The sequence below is a fragment of the Dioscorea cayenensis genome, chromosome 1, assembly GCF_009730915.1.
Source record: "Dioscorea cayenensis subsp. rotundata cultivar TDr96_F1 chromosome 1, TDr96_F1_v2_PseudoChromosome.rev07_lg8_w22 25.fasta, whole genome shotgun sequence".
In the NCBI taxonomy this organism is placed as follows: Eukaryota; Viridiplantae; Streptophyta; class Magnoliopsida; order Dioscoreales; family Dioscoreaceae; genus Dioscorea; species Dioscorea cayenensis.
In genome coordinates, this window is record NC_052471.1 from 15,808,282 (window position 1) to 15,815,973 (window position 7,692).

Here is a 7,692-nt window from a genome sequence, read left to right on the forward strand (position 1 = left end):
ATCTAGCTGATTTGGGAGTGGAAGAGTCTGAAAACATGGCAGAATAGAATGAACAACACTGGTCATTATCCGATTATGCTAGACCTTCAGTGTTGGGGACACAAGCGAGCATTGTGCGTCCGCTGATTACAGCTCAGAACTTCGAGTTGAATCTTGCATTCATCCACATGTTGCAGCAATCCGCACAGTTAAGTGGTTTGGCCGATGAGGATACAAACAGTCATATAGAGAACTTTCTCGAGGTGTGTGATATACTGAAGATAAACAGGGTGACGGATGATGTCATCAAGCTGAGAGCCTTCCTATTTTCCTTAAAGGGGTGAGCGAAGCAGTGGCTACACTCATTACCTAGAGCCTCGATTGCTACATGGAAGGAGATGGTAGAAGCTTTTCTTGCCCGATATTTCCCTCCCGGAAAATCCGTAAAGCTTAGGAATGAGATCTCGTCCTTTGTACAGTTAGAATTGGAGTCTCTATTTGAGACATGGGAAAGGTTCAAGGAGCTCCTCAGAAAGTGCCCGCAACACAGATTCTCAGAGTGGATGATTGTTCAGTCCCTTTACAACGGTCTGAATCTGAGTACAAGGCAACTCTTGGATGCGGTAGCAGGAGGTACCTTAGTTAGCAAGACCCCCGATGAGGTCCGTCAATTAATTGAAGAAATGGGGTTAAACAGCTACCAATGGAATGCCAGGGAGAAGAAAAAGGTGACCGGCCTTCATGAGATAGATCCACTAACCTCATTGACGGCTCAAGTGGAATCATTAAGTAAGAAGTTGGATCTCCTAACTTTGAATAGAGTGGTGGCCGTGTCTACTTTCACCGGCTGTGGTGGAGGATATGCTCCCTCCGATTGCCCGATCTCTATTGGTGATGCATCTTCAGTTGAGAATGTCAATTTTGTGGGTAATGGCATGAGGAATCAAGGAAACCCATACAGCAATACCTACAATCGGGGTTGGAAGAGTCATCCCAATTTCTCATGGAGCAACCAAGGCCCACAAAAGGCCATAGGGCCACCGGGTTTCCAACAACAAGACCCAAACATGGAGAACCAAGTTTCAGGCTTGAAGACCCGAATGAACAAATTGGAGAAGGCTTAACTAGGTTTGTGCAATCATTTAATACAAGGTTCCAATCAGTTGAGGCTACACTTTGCTACCACACCACCTCTTTACATAATCTTGAAAATCAAGCAGGACAGATTGCGAAGCCCTTATCGGAAAGGCCACAAGGAAGCTTACCGAGTAACACCGAAACCAACCCTAGAGCACATGTGAAGGCGATCACTTTGAGAAGTGGTCATGAGGTTGAGGGTAAGTTTCCGAGTGAGAAGCCCAATGAACACGCACCTAAGGTTATAGAGGTCGAGGATGGAGCAAGCAAAGAGAAGGAGGTGGCACCCCCACCTTTAAATCCAAGAATCCCTTATCCCTCTAGACTGAAGAATGACCAAGGGGATGAACAATACAAGAAGTGCCTGAGTTTGTTCAAACAACTCCACATCAATATTCTTTTTGTTGAAACATTGGCCCAAATGCCTAAGTATGCAAAATTCTTGAAAGACTTGTTGACCAACAAGAGGAAGTTAGAGGAGAGTGCTTCAGTGATTTTAGATGCATCTTACTCTGCGGTTTTGCAAAAGAATAGGCCAAACAAGAAGAAAAACCCGGGAAGCTTCATCATTCCGTGTAATATTGGTAATCTAGGTGAAGAAATGGCATTGGCGGACTCAGGGGCCAGTATCAACGTCATGCCATACACCTTCTTTCTAAAGTTAGGCTTGGGCGAGGCTAGACCCACTCGGATGACTTTGTAATTGGTGGACCGAATGGTGAGATGCTTGTCAAGGTGGACAAGTATATATTTCCTGTAGACTTTGTGGTGCTAGACGTCGATCAGGTTACGGATGTAACCTTGATACTTGGGAGGCCGTTCTTACGGACTTCCAAGGCATTGATTGACATAGACGGCGGAGAGCTAACTTTGAGAGTTGGAGATGACAAGCTCACATGCTGCCTTGCTGAAGCCATGCGGCATTCTCTTGATTTCGATGATACTTTATATTTTATAGACACTACTGATAAGATTGTTGATGAATACATGCAGGAAATGTTCAATCCAGACCCGTATGAGGGTATGTTCGACCAAGAGCAGGATAATGAAGAAATAATGAAGCTTGGTTCGATGGAAGAAGTACTATCTACCACGGGGATCTTGAAGAAGGTACTCCGGAAGATGAAGAGGGCTAGGAGACGCCTCTGGAAATGCTCCAAGGCTATTGGAGATGTGCGTGAACTGAGGAAGTTGGATGAAATATTGTTAGGTGGTCCCAAGCCCAATAATTCACCCTCTACACTCAAGAGATTTTGCTCATCGTGCTTCCAAGCCATGGGTAAGAGGTCAACTTTCATCTATGAACCCCCGTGAGGTAAGACAAGGTACGACAAGCTAAGTGACGTTAAACAAGCACTTCTTCAGAGGCAACCCAAGTGTTTACTATTTTCGTAGTTTTGTAGTTTAGTGTGTGCATGAATAAAGTGTTGAGTGATAGTGTCTTGATTTTTATATACTTGTGCTGCGATTTTATTGTGGGTTTTTAATTGTCATCTTGTATTTTCATGTTGATTTGGTGAAGTTGGGTCGCTTGAGCTATTTCTCATGTTTTTCACTCGTAAAATTTACATATTAGAGCAGGCTCTGAGTGTGTAAACATGTTCAAAAATTTTCTATAGAGCCTGCAGAATTTTCTAACGCATCCAGAGAAAACACACGGGCCAGTGGAATTTTCGCACGCCCATGAATTTGCATTGGGAGCTCATCTAGAGAAGGCACAGGGGCGTGGACTCGCCCCTGTGAACTAACATGCGATTCTCGCACGCCCGTGGGTAATTTCTGCACAGGTGTGTGAATTCCTACAGAGATTGGCAGATTATCCCGAAAGCACATAGGGGCGTGGTTTTGACCCTATGGGCGACCTTGTGAAAATTACACGAGCGTGGGTAATTTCCGTGCACCCGTGTGAATCTCTGTAGAGGAGCTCTCTCCATCCCAAGAAGACACAAGAGCATGTGCTTGTCCCTATGAGTTGGGCCTGTGAATGTCCACGCCCGTGTGGAATTTTCGCACGGGCATGCGGAACACTTAGAAATTTTTCTTGGATGTCCAGAGTAGCCACAGGCGTGTGGAACGTTTAGCAATTTTTCTCGGATGTCCAGAGCATCCACAGGCGTGCGAAACACTTAGCAATTTTTCTTGGATGTCCAGAACAGCCACAGGTGCGTGCGGCTGCCCCTGTGGGTCAAGCGCACAGGCGTGGGTATTTTCCGCACGCTCGTGCAAGAGCATTCAGAGGCAGTGCGTGTTTTCCTGAGATAGCACAAGGGCGTGCATTTGCCCCTGTGAGGCTTTCCTCTAGGGACGCACCAAGCGTGGGTAATTTCCGCACACCCGTGTGGATGTACAGAACGCCAAGTGGCGCGAGTCCTTTTAAAGGATTATCGTTTCTTCTCATTCCCGCACTCCCTCTTTGCCTGAGAGCACCCTCACACTTCTTCCCAACTTCACACTGCCGTATTTGGTGGGATTTTTGTGTGGTTTTCTGGCCGCTTAAAGGTTTTCCACTTCAACTGGTCGGTAAGCCCTATCTTTTGTTCTCTTCACAAATTCTTGATTTTAATCGATGAAACTGGTGAATAATGCTTCGTTTCTATAATTAGAATGGGTACGCATGTTTAGAATGGAGTTAAAAGTGATTTAACGGTGTATTTTTTTATTTTTGAGGCGTGACCGTGTCTTTTTCATGCTCCGTGGATCCACACGGGCGTGTGGATTTCTGCAGCATTGCTTAATTGACTTGTTTGATCGGTTTTCTTTCAAATTTTGAAGATTATGGCACCCAGGTCAAAGAAGCAAGCTGATAAGTGGCCGCGTGAGTCATCTACTGAGTCCGAGGGTATGAGATTCACTATACCCGAGCATTAGCACATTTTGAGAGTTTGTTGAGACTTCAATTTGGACAGACTCGATTCCTAGAAACGAGCATACTGAGAGATTTACAGCAGGGAAACGAGTTCACCAATGAGATTGAGGATCTCCTGTTGGTGGGTACTTGGAGGCAGTTGTTGTAAATTAGAGAGCTAGCCATCCGTGAGCTTACACTGGAGGTCTTGTCGTAATTCGAGTTCGACAGATCCTATTCGAGATTAGACAGCCTCGACGCCGTTCAGTTTAGAGCACTTGGACATCACCAGAGCATGAATATCACACAGTTTTTAGTCCGCCTTGGCATATACGACGAGGCATTCATAAATACTGAGGAGTATTCTCAGTTATCGAATGATTATCCTGGAGCGTTGACCCCGCAGAGAGCTTACAGAGCATTGTGTGGTCAGGGCCAGTATGAGCCGGGGGTGTCCAAGGCCACGTGCCTTTCCCGACCCGCGCATAGATATTTACATGCCATCATGAGCAGGTCAGTGAACGTCTGTGGTGATAGCATTGGCGTTCTGAGCCGGTATGATCTTCTGTACTTGTATTCGATGATGCAGAGCATAACGATCCATCTAGGCCACATCGTCGCTAAGTATATTCAACATCAGGGCCAGTATGCCAGTTTGGGAGCGATCTTCTTGGGTCCATACATTACGAGATTAGCTCTTGGTATTGGTCTCTTGGGCGCGATTCGCGGGGCCGAGAAGACGAGTTTACCTGCGCCCCTGAGCCTGGAGACGATGAGATTGATGGCCATGGTTCGTAGGGTTCAAACGGGGGCTTATGCTCTGGTTCTACCAGCCCTATAGATAGCCGAGGAGGAGGGTGATGATGCTGAGGCTTTCCATTTTGCCACCGAGCCTCAGTCAGCATCTATGGAGACCGAGGTACCTCCGGTGACCGAGAACCCACCCCCCGTGCGCATGTTTTCACCATCTCGAGCCCAGGATCGCTTTGAGAGGCTCGAGAGCCCTGTGGGGGTGATACAGACAGAGGTAGCAGAGGCCCGAGTAGAGATTGCCGATATTAGGGCTGCACAGGCCGCACAGTATACAGAGTTCATGGCACATTTTGACACATTACAGCAGATCTTAGAGCGAGACATCGGCTCGTCATTTGTCCTATGGGCGAGAACTCCCCTGGCATCTCCAGTACCTCCATACCTTATTCCAGCACCGGTTGACCCACCATGTACTTCATCACCACCACCACCAGCAGCAGAGCCAGAGGACGACATCGACACTTGATTTTATTTTCCTCGTCTTTTACTTCTGCATTTTATTTTGGACTTGTATACTTCGAAAGGACTTTCCTTCTGAGTTTATTTTCATTTTGTATCTCGAGTTGTATTCATTGTCTTATCTTTTATATACTCGAGTTATAAATGCTCATATAGCTAATGGTGGTTCACCTTAGTTGCATTGATTGTATTCTTGAGTTTATGAGATTTTTTAACATTGAATGTTTTCATGCTCTAGTTTTTGCTTGAATTTCTAGAAATTTTTGCCCGATTGACACTTGTTGCACTACTCACTCTTTGAAATCTTTTGGAAACTCATGTTTGATGTATAAGGGACTATTTATAGTTGTTTCTTGTGTTAATTCTGAAGAAAATGGAAAAAATGAAAAGAAGGAACAAAATAGTTTTATTGTTTATTTGTGCTTGTTGGGTGGAAAGAGCTACCACCTATGAAGTATGAAGCTACTCTCATAAGTCGGATACTAGTTATGCCCTAATGAGAGAAAGAGCTATCCCATAGAATGAGTGAAAGCTACCACTCCGGTAGAAAGAGCTACCACTTCGAAAGTGTGAAAGCCACCTTAGTGGCCTCTTTGGAAAGGGATACCTTAGAGGACATGTCAAGCTACTACCATTGTTGAAATTTTTGTTACTTTTTGTAGATAAATAAGTCCCTTGTACTTAGAACAATGAGGAGTATACTTTGGGTTGTTTTGAGTTAGTTCAAACAATTATGCTATTTCAGGTTTGTTGTCTTTTTTTTATTCAAGTTTTTAGCTAGAGCATTGATTTTTCGTATTTAGTGTGGAAATTTCCTTTACTTGTAAAATGCTCTCTTTGTATGCTTTAGTGAACCTAAGGCGAAGCACTTCCAATATTTCCTTCATCCATGCATATAATGTTTTAATCTTTGCTTGAGTACAAGCAAAACCTTAAGTGTGGGGGAGTTTGATAAGTGCTTGTGCGATAAGAATACGAAGTGTTCTTTATTTGTGTTGAGCATTATTTTTCTCGGGTTTTAACGCTAATATGGGTGTATTTATATTACTTTGATGCAGGTAGGGTAGTGAGGCCGATTATGAGAGAAAGAAGCCAATGTGGGTCGTAATGCACTAATTTGGAAGAAATCTTTCTAAGGTTCAAACGGCAAGACATAGATCGGGTTCCAGATACAGGAATGTGTGCCAACCTCCTCGTACTCGAGTTAGCATAACTATATGGAGGGGCACAAGGGCAGTCACATTCAAGCATTCTGACTTGTGCATATAGAACAAGATCTCCACCAACATGTTCGTTATTAAAGAAACAAGTCGATCAATGACGTATTGTAGAAAATGATGTAGCAAAAATACTGCAACAACACTGTTTACAGCCGGCCGAGAAAACAAGAAAACAGAGAATCCACATGAGCGTGTGGAAATTCCACACGCCCGTATGAAAAGTCCACATGGGCGTGTGGATTCCCGATTCGAGCCCTTTAAAAGCCGATTTCAGCCCCGATTTCAGCATTCTTTTCTCTATCTTTTCCCCAACTTGAGAGAGGGCGGTGGCTAGGGTTTTGAGAGGTATTGGCTAGGGCTTTGGAGAGGTTCTATAGCTACTATATTGCGCGCCGTTTGGAAGAAGGTTAGTGGGAGAGCCTTCATCAGCACCGATCCGGTGAGGTGTATCCTAGGCTGGACAAGGGGACCCTTGCGATGGTAGAGGACTCTCCACAAGACCATTGCCATGACTAACGAGGGGGTTTTCTATGGATGCTTTGTTTTTGCATTCGATTTCATTAATTGTATCTGTCTCCGTGGAGAGCTAAACCCCTAGTGGGTACTTGGGTATTTGTGAACCTAGGATGTATTAGTTTCATTGAATCTCTTTATTATGCTTTCAATTAATTGATGTTTATTGTGAGTTCCAATCTTGGAGACTTAATTGTATAAATACTCCCCTAGAGTGACACTAGTGTTGAGAGTTCTTCTTGGTAACTCTTGTGAGTGAGTGACAAACCATGAGAGTTAGACAAAGCTAGATTGGAGAGGGTTGAGAGGGTGAGTCGAGAGGAAGCGGAGCATCCCCTTTCCCCTCCAGTGTGATCTATCCTACCTCCAAGTACCAAGAGTTCTTTGCGGCTATAGTAGAGTGAATTGGCTAAAGGATGACCTTCCGCTGGGGCTTAGTTGCGAGTGCAACGGAGTGAAGCGCTGAAGTGATTTTAGCACCTAGGGCTTATTTGTGGCTAGGGATCTTCCACCTGGACCAAAGAGTTAGGTCTATACATAGGAATAGGGTTTATCATTTGGAATCCCTAGAGCTCATTGCAATTCTATGCGAGTGCGAGGTTGAGAGGTTATTCAATCTCTCCTCCGGGACATGTATAGAGTTAGGCATGGTGGACCATAGATTTGGGATCATGTAAATAAGGATTTCCATGACTCATTGTTGCGTCAATTAGGAAGTATAATAGA

General features: G+C 44.6%; 1 non-coding gene across 1 annotated transcript; it reads right to left on the minus strand.

Moving 5' to 3' along the window:
* Positions 1–425: 425 nt before the first annotated feature.
* On the minus strand, positions 426–532 carry LOC120267804. The gene has a single exon (XR_005538586.1). It is a non-coding gene; the product is annotated as a small nucleolar RNA R71 (small nucleolar RNA).
* Between the last annotated feature and the right edge of the window lie 7,160 nt (positions 533–7,692).